General features: G+C 43.5%; 1 protein-coding gene across 2 annotated transcripts in view; it reads right to left on the bottom strand.

The window, feature by feature from the left end:
- Positions 1-16,359, bottom strand: part of gpc5b (glypican 5b) — a 575,096-nt gene that overhangs the window by 111,756 nt on the left and 446,981 nt on the right. The gene's annotated exons all lie outside the window — the stretch shown is intronic.

The raw sequence follows: 16,359 nt of genomic DNA, 5'->3' as shown, positions 1-16,359 counted from the left end.
GCTGGTAGAGGGGAGTGGGACAGGAAGTGCTCGATGGAGGACCAGTGATAGGTGGAGGCCAAGAAGAGACTGCCAAAGATGTCATAGACAAAAGAACAAAGGAGTGTTTTCGGTGGTGATATTATCTAAAGGATGTGCTAATGGGGACATTAAGGGTAGCAAGCAGGACAAGCTAGTGGCAGATGGCCCTAGTGTGGGTGGGGTGGGTAGAAGGGATCAAAATGGGCTAAAAGGTGGAGATGAAACAATAGATCGAAATAAATTTAAAAATAGGAGGGAAAAGAAAAAAATATATTTGTATAAAAATTATAAATTATAGGAAAAAGGGGGATTGGAAATGGGGGAGGGGATGGAGGAGAGAGTTCATGATCTGAAATTGTTGAACTCAATATTAAGTCCGGAAGACTGTAAAGTGCCTAGTCGGAAGATGAGGTGCTGTTCCTCCAGTTTGCGTTGAGCTTCACTGGAACACTGCAGCAAACCAAGGACGGACATGTGGGCATGAGAGCAGGGTGGTGTGTTGAAATGGCAAGCGACAGGGAGGTCTGGGTCATGACTGCGGACAGACCAAAGATGTTCTGCAAAGTGGTCACCCTGTCTGCGTTTGGTCTCTCCAGTGTAGAGGATGGGTACTGCATGGTGGGTACTTGCTCTTTTAAATAACACTAGTGTTAGGCGGCTTTTGAGGCTGCAAGTATGTCTTTTAGCGAGTGGCAAACAAATACACTGAATGGACCTGAGTGCTCAAAGATTACAAACAGAACATCAGCTCAGCTGGTAGGACTGAGTGATGCTGTGACTACACCTGTTCAGAGGTCTCTGACGCCCATACGAATGCCCTTCTTATCATGCTGGCCACACCAGAACCAGCTGGAGGTGCCGTGTACCCCATTCAGAAGCTTCCTTTGCGTCATTTCCTGCACTGCTTCAGACCAGCACTGATTCTGCCCACATTATAAATGTAAATTATTTCTTTCTTTTCAGTATTGACAATCACCAGGAATCCATCAGTGAGCCAAACCTCAAGGTTCTCCCTCCACACGGGTGTTTAAAATACTGTATTCCCCGCTCCTCCATACTGTCCAAATGGCTGCCAAATTCCATCAGCCCAATCACAGTACAGGCAAATTGCAGGATCCCTCAGCCAGGTGCGGCCAATTCTCAGGACCATCTCCCAGTGTTACCAAAGCACAGGACTCCCCTCAAGTGGAGCTAATGCCTATTTCTCCTCCTTAGTACTGCTAAATACTGAAGGGTAGGGAGATTGAATTCCTCTGGCTGATTACCCTGTTTTTTCAGTTCTTCCAATGAGATTACATGTCGACTGGAAGAATCCCTGAAGACATTCACCCTCAGATACCTATCTCCAATTGCTGGACCTTGAACACCATCTTGCTGTGCCCTCTCGGCTTTATCAAAGGCAAGGGGATCTAATAGAAAAACCACTCCCTTACAGTTTCCAAAGAATAATGAACAGAGTTATGGGAATCAATTGCCAAGGCAGCAGGAAAAGCCCTGGATTAGCATTGAACAAAAGTGAAATTTGATTGTAAATCAATGGTCTTGAAGTGATTCACTACATAAACGTCCCTTTATTATAAAATCACAAGTCTTTCCTCATCACCAGCAAAGCCACAGGTCTGTGAATGAAATGTCAATCGAGTAACGATCCAGATAGTCAGGTTTTCAGCCAATGACTGTTTTCTTTTCAATGGATAAACCTGAGATGTTTGGCTCCATGTTTTTGATGTCTTTCTCAATGGGTCATTCTTACAGAATCATCGAATGGTTACAGCACAAAAGGCAGCCATTCAGCCTGTCGTGCCTGTGCCGACTCTCTGCAAGAGCAACTAAGTTAGTCCCACTCCCTTGTCTTTTCCCCATGGTCCTGCATATGTTTTCTCTTTGGGAGCTAATCCATTTCCCTTCTGAAAGCTCCAATTGAATCTGTCTGCGCTCACACTGTCAGGCAGTGAGAAACTGAGCCACACAGCCCAGGAAGATTTTGGGTCTAGCTTCCCAGTTAGCTGCTCTCAGCAGCCCTGACAGAATTGTTCTTGTGTTAAGGCTGGGGGAAAGTCCCCCTTTCCCCCTTCCCAAAACTATCACACCCTACCATGTGAGAGGGCATAACTCGTTTAGGCTCGTAAAATGGATTAGGCTGGTGCACAAATGATGATCAGTCATCAACACCATCCAGGACAAAGCAGTCCACTTGATTAGCACCCATTCCACCACCTTTAACATCACTTCCTCCACCACCGATACACAGTACCAGCAGTGTGCACCATCTACAAGATGCACTGCAGCAACTCGCCAGGGCTCCTTTGATAGTACCTTCCAAACCTGCAACCTCTACCATCTAGAAGGACAAAGGCAACAGATGCATAGGAACACCACCACCTGCAAGTTCCCCTCCAAGTCACACACCATCCTGACTTGGGAATATATTGCCGTTCCTTCACAGTCACTGGATTAAAGTCCTGGAACTCCCTTCCAAATAGCACTCTGGGTGTACCTGCACAACATGGACTGCAGTAGTTCCCTTCTCAAGGAAAATTAGGGATGGGCAATAAGTGCTGGCCCAGCCAACGATGCCCACATCCCGTGAACGTATAAAAACAAATCTCCCAGACCACTGTGAACAATCTGAGAGAAAAATCATAGGGGAATTAAAGAAGTGTTTTATTTTTATTTCTTTGAGGCCTATTGTTTATTGGTAGTAAAAATATTGGAGATGAGAGGGAAAAAGATTGTTTAACAGAAGTGCATTGGTGGGGTCATGGGACGTGGGGGGCAGAAGATGATATGAAGAAAACTCCGGGAATGTATCTAACCACAGGGTAACAGCGGATCCAGCCCCCAGAAAGCAGCCACTGCTTACAAGAAGTAGGGGTTGTTGTGGTTGGGGGCAGGTGAGGGATGGATGTGGGGAAGAGAAAATTGATGCTGAAAGGAGAAATTATGACAATTTAAACATGTAACTTGTTTACTCAGTGACCTTGTGAATCTCAAGTAGAACTCAGCTGCAGAAAGGATCTGAATTATTGAGCGTTTACATCACATAGATAAATGATAATCACAGAACGTATGGCCTCAGAGAGGGAAAGCAATTTTCTGTTAATTATTTTCTTCTGTTATTATTCCAGAAATTGCTTCTCTTAAATCACTGGAAGGGGAAAAAAGAATGATGGGAGCCAAGTTCAAACTGCAGTTGTTTGGCAGCAACTCAAAGTGCTCTGCCGATGCTGCTACCTCTGCACAAATACCAATGTCATTATTTTCCATTCAGAGCCAATGGTCCTTAAAGGTTAAAGGACAGGAGTGGTACTTTAGCATTACTTGGAACTGTTCCTTAAATGGACTGTCTTCCCTGGGGTTGCAGTGTTCATAAACGAGAGCTGCTGGATCCTGTATACTCACCTGAGCCAGGATGTGTGGCTCCCTCTACTGCCAACCCACTAAGAGGTAGTGGGAAAGAAATGGGGAGAGAGGTTGGAGAAATTGAGAGAGTGGGAAAGAAGGAGAGGAGAGAGGAAAAGAGAGAAAGTGTGAGATAAAGAGAGAAGTTAAGAGAGAAAGAAAGAGAGAAGAAAGACAGAAATAGAAAAAGAAAGGAAGAAAGGGAAAGAGAAAAAGGGATAAATAGTGAAAAAGAGTAAGAAAGACAGAAAGAAGGAAACCGGGACAATCCAGATTTTGCTGATCTCAGTAGATTCACCATTTGGATGCTACAGTTGGACCTGACTTCTCAATCATTCCATCAGCTTAGGCCTGCTGCATGTGGGAAAAGGCAGAGGAGTGTGGTTTTGTATTCACAGATTCAGTATTGTTCAGTGTTTGCCCTGTTTCTGCTCCCAAAAACACCCATCAATATAAAAGTGGTAGCATTGGTCCCTGTTCAGTTCCTGAGACTCCTTAACATTTGGTACTTCTGTAACATGGATTACCTGAGTCATTATCACGTTGCTGTTTGTGGGATCCTTGCTGCGTGCAAAGTGGCTGCCAATTTTCCAGCTTTACAACATTGACTACACTTTAAAAGTGCTAAATTGGTTTTAAATCACTTTGGTATGTCCTGAGTCCTGAGGTCGTGAAAGGCACTGTATAAATGTGTGGTCTACATTTAAATTACTCTCTGTATGATCTGAGCTACAGAGGCATCAAATGTAGTAGGTGTTTCTGATCTATGTTCAGTTACCAGGAGAGCAACGGGGAAAAGTAGATCTGGCTCTGCTATTCTCTCGGCTTAACTGGGGAAATAATTGGCCAAAGTTCACACTTCCAATGGTCTTTGGCCTCCTGAAAAGGCCTCAGTTCACCTGGCTGATCTGACAGTGCATATCAAATGATCTGCCAGCATGAGTCAGTGCCTTCAGGAGAGGAGATTGGAACAGAACACAATATAGATACTATTAAAACATTTTCAAAAAGTTGCTTCTGACCCTGATAGGCCCACTTGGCACTTTGAGTGATTCAATTAGAGTGCCAAGGGAATTGTTCACTGTGAAAAATTACGCTCAATTAGATCTCTGCAGCTCTGCTCTTCAAGGCCCCATCTACCAGAAGCCATTGTCTTTCAATGTAATACCTATCAGTGAAGATGATGTTCCTGGAGTATTTGTGGTGCTTAAGAAGGTGGTTTAGTCACCAAGTTCTTGACAAGCTCCAGTGATACTTGTTAAATTAGCCCTTGAGGATTTATCAAAAGGAAATGCCGCATTTGTGCTCTTGACGCTGAGCAAAGTGGGACTCTTTAACCTGATAAATTCTTTCTCATCTTTCTAAAATGCTCAATGGGTTTGTTCAGCAAATTGATGCAAATTTCCCCCAATATACAGTGTGTTGGCTGATCTCAGCTAAGCTGGAGATGGAGCACTACAATTATCCTCTTGGTCTGGAGCAGGGGAAATGGCCATGGTTCCTGCTCCCTCCTGCTATCTAGTGTGTCTTGTTGGAAGTGCCTGCACACAGTCATTGGGTGAACATAGCACCAGACTGCTAACTACTTTTTAATTTCTTCATGGGAGGTGAGCACCACTGGCTAGGCCGGCATTTATTACCCACCTCTAATTGCCCTCGAGAGGGTGATGTTGAGCCGCTTTCTTGAACTGCCACAGTCCATGTGGTGTAGGAATATCATAGTGCTGTTAGGAACTGAGTTCCAGGATTCTGACCCAGTGACAGCGAAGGAATGGCGATATATTACAGCCTTAGTCCAAACCTGGACAAAAGAGCTGAACTCAAAAGGTGAAGTGAGAGTCACTGTCCTTGACATCAAGGCAGCACTTGACCTAGTGTGGTATCAAGGAGCCCTAGCAAAACTGAAGTCCACAGAAATCAAGGGGAAAATTCTCCAATGGTTGGAGTCATACCTAGCACAAAGGAAGATGACTGTGGTTGTTGGAGGGCAGTCATGTCAGCCCTGGGACATTGCAACTGGAGTTCCTCAGGGTAGTGTCCTTGGCCCAACCATCTTCAGCTGCTTCATCAATGAATTTTCCCTCTATCATAAGGTCAGAAGTGAGGATGTTCACTGATGATTGCACAATGTTTAGTGCCTTCTTCAGATGCTGAAGCAGCCTGTGTCCATATGCAGCAAGACCTGGTCAACATTCAGGCTTGGATTGATGAGTGGCAAGTAACATTCATGCCACACAATTGCCAGGCAATGACCATCTCCAACAAGAGAGAATCTAACCATCTCTCCATGACATCAATGGCATTACCATTGCTGAATCCCCCGCTATCAACATCCTTGTGGGGGGGCTATCATTAAGCAGAAACTGAACTGGACCAGCCATATTTCTTAGCTTTTATGTCAGCTCTCCCATGAAAGATGGTGACTGGGTCAAGACAGTGTTACCAGTGCTCAAGGAACTGTTCCCTACCTAGACAGCATCGTCAACAAAGAAAGGCAGAAAACTAGGACTATTTCCATTCTTCTTATACATTGCAGGCAGATTTTGAGTGACTTGAATGATGTGATAAGGAACTATGTAGACTGAGGTATTTCTGGTCTTATTCCTATCACTCTCAATATCAGATAAGTAACAGTCATTGGCTGTTACGAGGGTCAGCAGGTCAGGGAGCTCCATTCTGTCAATCTACCATTATGGCCCAGAAGTTTTGATTTTAATACATATGTTCAGTTTTTGAATTTGAGGTTGCTCGCGCCTCATAAATTTCAAAGGATCCCACCGACATCCATAATTTGAGAGAAACATGTTTCACCACAGAGATTCAAAGTACTGTGGAATCCCATAAATTCTGCATGTAGATAATTGGAATTCTATCCAAGTGACAAGTCAGAACTGAGAGACAGCGGCCGATCTGTTCCAAGATTTAGTAAGGTTATTTCACACTTTCCAGCATTTCATAAAAGGAAGAAAGTTCATTGAAGATTTACAGCGAGTCTTCAGTTCAGATTTTGAGTGCCTGGCAGAAAAGTTTTCTCTTGCCACCAAGATAAATCAACTTGAGAATAGAGCCTAAAACCAATGAAGGTGCTGTACTGTGCGCGCCTATCTGCCATGGGGCTGATTAACAGTTGCCAATTTAGGTTCCATCCTTTCTAGAGCAGAGCAACCCTGTCAATGCACTAAAATTAGATCCTTATTGTACTGAGCTGTTTTTATGCTTCTGTAACGAGCATGCTGCACCTCAATGTCCAGTGCATCCACTTTCTTCACTTATCTTCCTATATCTCTCCTTTCCCGCAGGGTAAATTTGGAGTTTGTGTGTACCAAACCAGGAGCTGTGCCGAAATGCAACAGAGGGCAGAAAAATGGCATTATTGTGTTCTAGCTTCATCTCCAACCTGTATTCCTTTTAAGTGCGGCACATTGAGAGGGATGCTGCTTCACTGAATTAACCCTGAGCGCCTCCTGCTGTGATGTAGTACATTATGAACAATTTTGTATCTCACCCCAAGTAGCCATTCTTCCAACGTGGGTCTGAGCACAGTGTGCTATTCAACCATGGGACATCACAGTTCAGCCCAATCTAGCCCTTCCACAGCAGTAACATGTGGTCACCCAATCGCCAGACATTTCCCCTCCCCATTCTAAAGGCACACTGACAAGAATTGTACATTACCAGGGCCATCTTTTCAATGTACACCTTACATCAAGGCAGCAATCCCTGCTGCACCAGTACACCTCAGTTAGACAAGCCATCTGAACACATCTAACATCATGCATCTTAAATATTGACCAGTTTTGTGTTTTGGAGACATGTCCAGAGAAAAATAGATTAAGACAGTCTAAGTTTATAAGGCACAGAGACCACACGTGTTCACCTTCTTATGAATGGCTCGGCTCACAGTAGTTTGCAAAGATGAGCACTATGGCATACTCACTGAGTCCCCCATTCTCAGCAGGCGTCCACACTCAAAGAAGGTGTGGGATGAAAAACTTGGCTTCATGGCGCAATATCCTTGTGTCCAATCTGGGAATACTGAATTGGTGTGTGTCAGCTGTGGTTCAGTGGATAGCACTCTTACCTCTGACTTAGATGGTTTATAGGTCCAAGCCCCACCCCGAGACTTAAGCGTATAAACCAGACTGACACTTCAACAATGCTCTTAGGATGGGGTGCTCAGTTGGAGGTGTTGATTTTCAGTTGAGTCCTCTGACCTCTGAGGTGTATATAAAAGCTCCCGTGGCAGTGGAGAGTTAAGAACAATCAAATTCTCTCCAGTGTCCTGGCAATTTTTATCCTTCAATCTTTTCATTTTTGTTTTCAAATCCCTCCAAACTTTCACCCCTCCCTATCTCTATTATCTCCTTCAACCCCACAACCTTCCAAGATATCTGTGCTACTCCAATTATGGCTTCTTGTACATCCTCATTTTTAATCTCTCCACCATTGGTGGCTGTGCCTTCAGTTACTTAAGCCCTAGGCTCTGGAATACCCTCCCTATAATTCTCTGCCTCTCTATATCATTTTCCTCATTTAAGGCACTCCTTAATACCTACCTCTTTGACCAAGTTATTGGTCATCTGACCTAATAGCATCTTATCTTATCTAAGTGGAACTTGAGGGTCAGTAGAATGCAGTGAGGATCTGGAGAATTAATTTCAGCTAGGCTGTTGGTGGAGCACTGCACAGTTGTGAGTTGATTCTGACTTATAGAGAGGTGTGTGTTATACTTGATTTTATAGTGCTCCTGCGAAGCACCTTATACATTTTGTTATGTTAAAAGCATTGTATAAACATTGTTCATTATCATTGTTGTTCAGCCACCAACATTAAAACAGATTACCTGGTCATAGTTTGTTGCTGCTTATGGGAGCTTGCTGTGCACAAATTGGCTGCCTCATATCCTACATGAAAATAATGATCACACTTCAAAAGTACTTAATTGGCTGTAAAGCCGCTCTCTGAGGTTGTGAAAGGCAAGTTTTTCTTTTTTTATTACTTCCTAAACTCAATGCCAAAAGTTGTTTAGATTCATTTAGCAGAATTTAACCATAGATTTCCAAGGATCTAGAGTGCAGTAGGAGGATGGTAGTACTCCATTTCAATTCAGAATCAATTTGGGCCTTAACACCGATTTACACTACATAGGTTTTAGATGGTGTTGTACCAACACTAAACATACAATGTGAATGGGCCCTTAGGGAATAATGTAGCCTGAAGTTCTTAAGTGTATCTTGCATCTACCATCACCTAAATTATAGCACAGCTTTTAGCATTCAATTAATGTCAGAAAGACTCCACTTCATTATAAGGTCAGTAATTCCAAACCACATGCATTTTCCATTTGATACCATTCCATTCCCCAGCTAATTATATACAGCCATTCAGTCACTCACTGCCTCAGCAGCACTACAACACAGTAACACATGCATTAGGAAAAGTCATTTGTCCTAATGATAGTGCAATATCATTAACCTGCACATCAAATCAAGCTGAAACTGTTTGAGGTCTTTCCTACCTATTAATGGGAATGATGTGCGGTCAGCTTGATGGGGGCCCTCAGGGTGTTAAAGGCTTTACCAACAGCACTTCATATTCATAACACAATTTACAGAAATGCATCACGCTTTGGCAAAAAGCAGCTTCACTCAAAAGTGGAAAGCCAGCTTCTGTGGCATCTCTTTAATTTCATACAGAAGAAAATGGAAGCAATAAGCAATGTGCTGTCGATGAGATTTGTTATCCCTTCCTTCTATCCAAGTGATTTTTCTATTAGCTGCTACAGAGCAGTCTGGCCCAGTGCAATGTCTCAGGGACCTGCAGCAATTTACTGGCTGGATACATTGTGCAAGTCCTTTTTTTTTTCATTCATTCATGGGGTGTGGACTTCGCTGGCTGGACGAGCATTTAAAGTTCTGAGGCCCTCGGCAGGATTTCTGGTCTGGTGTGAATTTAACTTCATTTGCTGGGGAGGGGTGGGGTGGTTGTGGCGGGGATAGTGGGGTAGGGTGGGGTGGGGTGGGGGGATGGACTGCTCTCAACTCAGAGCAGATAGGTTAAGCCTCAGCAATGATCCCCTGCTGGAAAGTGCATAAGTGTGAATGGCAAGTGTGACACTCACCATTGTCCAGTACCCTCAGTCAGTCGGCTCGTATACAAAGGATAGGCAGTAATAGAGAGGACTGGAGCTCTTGGCACCAGAGCCCAGCAAAGTGTCAGGTTTTCCAAAAAGGGAGGGGATGTGTGTAGAATGAATGGATGGAAGGTGCGGTGGACTGTGCAGTTTGGATCTCCAGGACACTGCTGGGAACAAACCAGGGAGAAAAATCACAGTGTGTTAAAACTTTTCATTTTTGTTTATGAGCTATAAAAGTATTGGAGAAGGATTTAAAAAAAGCACATGTTTAACTGGGTAGGGTATGCAGAGATGGAAGGTGGAACATGCAAGGGTATATATACAACCAGATTTGGCAACTGTGTGTGCAATGGGTAGGCAGCCCTTCATGGCAGTGCTTTGATCCATGCTCCTGCCATAGTGCGCTGCATGCTGGGAGTGGAAAAGCTAAATATTCACCTTTAAAGCCTTCAGGCAAAACCCACTCAACAACTGAGAGTAAGAGTAAGTAGTTCAGGTATGACCACCTCAATAAAGCAGAGATGACGAGGCAAGGCAGAATGTGATGAAGATCAGCCAAGGAAAGATCAAACCATGTATCAGTGCCAAATGCAGGTAGATAGAAATTTGCTTTTTATGATTTTGTTTTCACTTGCAAGTCAAACTACAAAGCCCAAGAATGATCTGCAGTGGGCTTTTCTGTCACTTTTCACTGTATTCATTTTTTTTTGCCCCGTTTTTGAATTTTCACCTTCCTTGGTTTCCAAACCTCTCAGATTGTCCCGTAACTTCCAGGATTAATCTCCTCAACACAGCTGCAGGCAACCCCAAGGAAACAAAATCATATGGCCATGTAAAAGCATATTTTTTATTTTCATCTAACACTTTAATTTGTTAGTTATTAAAATATTAAAGATGGGAGAAAAAGGCTTTTTGACTGGGTGGGATGCTTAGAAGCATGAGATCAATTGAGGAAATGTAGTCATCTGATGTGTAATATACCTTTAAGACATATGTATAATGAAAGATTACATGATCATGGTATCCAATATCAGGGTAGTGTGGGCTATCTCTGTAGTCAGAAGTCTTGGGTTAGAGTCTGATGTGTAAAGACAGAGTTTTGAGTTGTAAGCACAAATGTAGCTGCTGAGTTCCTTTTGTAAATAAAGAGGATGTGTTTATTCTAAGAACAATCTGCTGATCTTTTCTGTCTTGGTACCAACTCAGTCAGCCCGAAACAAGCGTGCAACCCGGACCCTTAAGTCCTTATGAACCCGGGCGCAGGATCCAACAAACTGGTGATGAGAGTAAAAAGCAAAGAAAAGACATGAAAAATGAGAAAAAGCAAGAAAGAACCAAGGAAATCAAGAGAACCAAAATTGCATGGTAATTGTAAGTAAAGGAAAATTTCCATCCTGACCGTCGATGTAATCGTCTCGGAGCATGCCACAATTTGGAAGAGTGAAACCTTTCGATCCAGCCTTGGACAACTGGTCTCATTATGTTGAATGCCTCGCATTCTTCTTCCAGGTGAACGACATTGCGGGGGAGGAGGAGAAGTGTGAGATCCACATGTGGGAGTAAGACGTATGGATTAATTCGAAATTTGCTGGTGTCCAGTGCCCGAGATTCGAAACATTTTGATGACTTAGTGAACCTCGTAAAGAATCATTACCAGCCAAAGCCTTCAGTGAAAATGCAACGGTTCAAATTTAACTCAAGGAATAGAGCCACGCGGGAGACAGTTGCTTGTTATGTGGCAAGTCTGAAACAATTAACAGAATATTGCAAGTTTGGTACCAATCCATCATTGGCACGCTTAGAGATCATTTGGTGTGCGGTATAAATGAAGATGTGATTCAGAAGAGATTACTGTCTGAAACAAATTTGGATTTTCAGAAGTCATTGGAAATTGCTCTGGCAATGGAAGGTGGAGTGTGGGACTCGGAAGCCATACATGGACGCTTCTTGCCTAATTTGTCAACGGAACTGGCACCGACCGCAGTATTACTTGCTCAAGAAAAACCAAGGATGGGTCTTGGCAAACACCACAGGAAGAACCTTTCACAAAAGTGAAACAGTTATTGCAATCATCTAACCGGCTAGTACATTTTGACCCGAAGGAAGAGTTGGTGTTAACTTGTGACGCATCTCCCCATGGAGTGGGAGCGGTGCTTTCCCATCAAATGGATGATGGATCTGAAGGGATATATCAAGAACACTCAGTACAGTGGAAAAAAGGTACTCACAGATAGAAAAAGAAGGCCTTTCAATCATTTTTGGTGTTAAGAAATTTGACCAGTATGCACACGGTCATTTTACTATCTTATCAGACCGCAAGCCCTTGCTGGGATTTGTTCAGTGAAGACAAGGCTATACCACCCATAGCCTCAGCAAGAATACAAAGGTGGGCATTGATCTTGACAGCATATGAGTATACTTTCATTCACAGACCTGGAAGTCAAATTGCAAACACTGATGCGCTTAGTCGTTTGCCCGTGCAAGTAAATGATGAGGATGTTCCAATTCCTCAAGAATTTGTTTCGTTATTGAACTTCCTGGACTCACCACTGATATGTGCTAGACAGATTAGAGATTGGACAAGTCTTATCCAAAGTACGAGAACAAGTTATTCATGGTTGGTCACAAGAACAGGAATTTGACTAAATGAAACTGTATTTTCAGAGACGATATGAAATAACCAGCCAGGCAGGTAGCTTACTGTGAGAAGCATGAGTGATTGTTCCTCCAAAAAGACAAAAGCCATTGTTGTTATGAACTTACTAGCGCACATCCAGGAATTTCCTGAATGAAGGCCATAGCATGCAGCTATCTATGGTGGCCTGAGATGGAGGGAGAAATAGAGAACTTAGTAAGAAGTTGTATGCAGTGTCAGCAAGTGCAAAAGTTACCTTCAACAGCTCCGTTACACCCTTGGGAGTGACCAGGAAGGCCAAGGGTGCGATTACACATCGACTATGCGGGACCTTTTATGGGAACAATATTTCTACTTAATGGTGATGCTCACCCAAAATGGATGGACATATATGAGGTGAAGTCACTGACATCTTCTGTCATAATTGACAAGCCAAAACAAAGTTTCGCAACCAATAGATTACCAGAAGTGGTCATATCAGACAATGGAACGGTATTTCTGAGTGCTGAGTTTCACCAATTTATCAGCCTCAAAAGTATTACTCCTGTAAAATGTCACTGTACCACACCTCTTCAAATGGACAGGCTGAGAGGGTGGTTCAGACATTCAAATGTGGTATGAAGAAATTTTCTTGAGACTCTATTGAAACTAAACTAGCACATTTTTTTTTTGATTATAGGACCACCCCTCATACGACAACAGGTGTCACACCCTGCAAAATTATTAATGAAGTGCCGTCTCTGATCGAGGTTGAGCCTAATTATGCCAAACTTGGAGGGGGAAGATGGAAAGGAGTCAGGAAAATCAAAAAACAACATGACTAGTACAGTCATGACAGGAAATTTAATGTAGGAAAGAAGGTATGTGTGAAGAATTTTAGAAAAAGGCCAACATGGTTGTTTGGTGAAATAAGTGCAGTAACTGGACCTCTTTCCTACCAAGTGAAAGTACAAGATTGAATTATACGGAGACATGTGGATCACATAAGAAGAGGAGAAACAAAATACCCAGAAATGATTCCGCCACTGTTCATGACTGAATCAACGTCTCCTGTTGAAAGAACTCAACTGAGTATAGATGTGTCTGAAGGGTCAACTGTACCTGAAAAAGTCGAGAAAACAGGTTTGCAGTTACCTACTGAAGAGCCTGGTGCTCAGGCAACTCCAGTGAAGGAGGTTCTAGGTAAAACATCAGAAGCTGTAGAGCTGAGACATTCTACATGCATAAAGAAAACCCCAGAAAGATGGACATTGTAAATTAATTATCTGTGTGACAAAACTGATAGTTTGAAAAACATTGTAAAATGTCTTTCTGAGTAAAGGGGAGGGATGCAGTAATCTGATGTGTAATATACCTTTAAGATGAATGTGTAATGAAAGATCATATGATCTTGGTATCCAATAGCAGAGTACTACCTCTATAGTCAGAAGTCTTGAGTTAGAGTCTGAAGTGTAAAGACAGAGTTTTGAGTTGCAAGCACACAAGTGTAGCTGCTGAGTTCCTTTTGTAAATAAACAGAATGTGTTTATTCTAAGAACGATCTACTGATGTTGCCTGTCTTTAATACCACCTCAGTCATCCCAAAACAAGCGTGTAACCCGGACCCATAAGTCCCAACAAACCTGGGTACAGGATCCAACTGGAAACCTACAGGAACGTGCCCAACCAGAACTGGAGATCCTTTCTAGAGGCGTCAATGCCAGGAATGAAACTTGGGTCAGTTTCTTTCAGACACTTAACTGTCAATTGTTAGGGCAACTCCAGGTCTAAGGTCAGGTACAGTGTGGGCCAAAGGTGAAAGTTTTAATTTCTAATCCAATGAACCATTCAATCCCTCATGTACTAATTTCAACACAGTGGTCTCCTCCTGCACCTAGCTGGTTTCTCTTTCCCATGTCTTCAACTAGGGTTGCTGTGGTAACAGGCTAAAGTTGAGGGTGCCAAATGTTAGAATTAGTGTTGGATTGGCTGGCACACAATCCTCAACTCCTAAACATATGTACCTGGTGAGGAAGCAGAAATGTGAACCATAGCCATGAAGAGTTGACTGAACTTAAACCACATCTCAATCTGCACTTTGTGAAGACAGAAGCTGGGCCTTAGTATTCCATATCAATCTAAAATGTCTTTTTAGAAAAGCAGTCAAGAAGGTTCACACATCCTGTCTTCTTACCCTAACCATAACCCTAATGCTCCACTTGCCTGTAATGTGGAGAATCTACCACTACCTGCTGTTGCTGCATTGAATATTAACCCACGGAGAACTGCTGTCCAGGCCTTTGGCTACTCAATGCCCCAGGCCTTCCTTTAATCTCAGAAACTGCCAAAATTAATTTGTCGGGGTTTTCAATGTCACATCTGCCTCAAGCTACATCCTGTCACATTTTTAAAAATTAATTCATGGGATGTGGGGCTCACTGGCTGGGCCAGTATCTATTGCCTATCACTAAGTGCCCTTGGGAAGGTGGTGGTGAGCTGCCTTCTTGAACCGCTGCAGTACATGTGGTGTAGGTACACCCATAGTGCTGTTAGGGTGAGAGTTCCAGGATTTTGACCCAGTGACAATGAAGGAACGGCGATATATTTCCATGTCAGGATGGTGAGTGACTTGGAGGGGAACTTCCAGGTGGTGGTGTTCCCATGTATCTGCTGCCCTTGTTCTTCTAGATGATAGTGATAATGGGTTTGGAAGGTGCTGTGCAAGGAACCTTGGTGAATTCCTACAGTGCATCTTGTAGATGATACACACTGCTGCTACTGTCCACCGGTGGTGGAGGGGATGAATGTTTGTGGATGTGGTGCCAATGAAGTGGGCTGCTTTGTCCTGCACGGTATCAAGCTTCTTGAGTGTCATGGGAGCTGCATTCATCCAACAAGTAGAGAATATTCCATCACACTCCTTTGGGGAGTCAGGAGATGAGTTACCCGTCACACAATTCCTAGCCCCTGACCTGCTCTTGTAGCCACAGTATTTATATGGCTGGTCCAGTTCAGTTTCAATGGTAACCCCCCAGGATGTTGATAGTGGGAGATTCAGTGATGGTAATGCCATTGAACATCAAGGGGAGATGTTTGGATTCTCTCTTGTTGGAAATGGTCATTCCTGCCACTTGTGTGGCGTGAATATTACTTGCCACTTGTCAGCCCAAGCCTCGATATTGTCCAATCTTGTTGCATTTGAACGTGGACTTCTTCAGTATCTGAGGAGACATGAATGGTGCTGAACATTGTGCAATCATCAGCAAACATACCCACTTCTGACCTTATGATAGAAGGAAAGTCATTGATTAAGCAGCTGAAGATGGTTGGGCCGAGGACACTACACTGAGGAACTCTTGCAGTGATGTCCTGGAGCTGAGGTGACTGACCTCCAACAACCACAATCATCTTCTTTGTGCTAGGCATGACTCCTATCAGCAGCGAGATTTCCCCCTGATTTCCATTTACTCCTGTTTTGCTTGGGCTCCTTGATGCCACACTCAGTCAAACGTGGCCTTGATATCGAGGGCAGTCACTCTCACCTCACCTCGGGAATTCAGCTCTTTTGTCCATGCTTGAACCAAGGCTGTAATGAGGTTAGGAGCTGAGTGGCCTTGGCGGAACCCGAACTGGGCATCAGTAAGCAGGTTATTGCTAAGCAAGTGCCGCTGATAGCACTGTTCGATTACCCCTTCCATTACTTTACTGATGATTGAGAGTAGACTGATGGGGCGGTAATTGGCTGAGTTGGATTTGTCCTGCTTTTTGTGTACAGGACACACCTGGGCAATCTTCCACATAGCCGGGTAGATGCCAGTGTTGTAGCTGTACTGGAACAGCTTGGCTATGGGTGCAGTAAGTTCTGGAGCACGAGTCTTAAGTACTATTGCCAGAATAGTGTCAGGGCCCATAGCCTTGCCAGTATCCATTGTCTTCAGCCGTTTCTTGATATCATGTGGAGTAAATCAAATTGGCTGAAGACTGGCATCTGTGATGTTGGGGACCTCTGGAGGAGGCTGAGATGGATCATCCACTTGGCACTTCTGGCTGAAGATTGTAGTAAATGCTTCAGCCTTATCTTTTGCACTGATGTGCTGGCTCCTTCATCATTGAAGTTGTTTAATTGTCCACTGCTATTCATGACTGGATGTGGCAGGACTGCAGAGCTTAGAACTGATCCAGTGGT

The sequence above is a fragment of the Carcharodon carcharias genome, chromosome 2 (genome assembly GCF_017639515.1).
Source record: "Carcharodon carcharias isolate sCarCar2 chromosome 2, sCarCar2.pri, whole genome shotgun sequence".
Taxonomy (NCBI): Eukaryota; Metazoa; Chordata; class Chondrichthyes; order Lamniformes; family Lamnidae; genus Carcharodon; species Carcharodon carcharias.
Note: the sequence above shows the minus strand (reverse complement) of the source record. Positions and strands in the feature narration are given on the sequence as shown.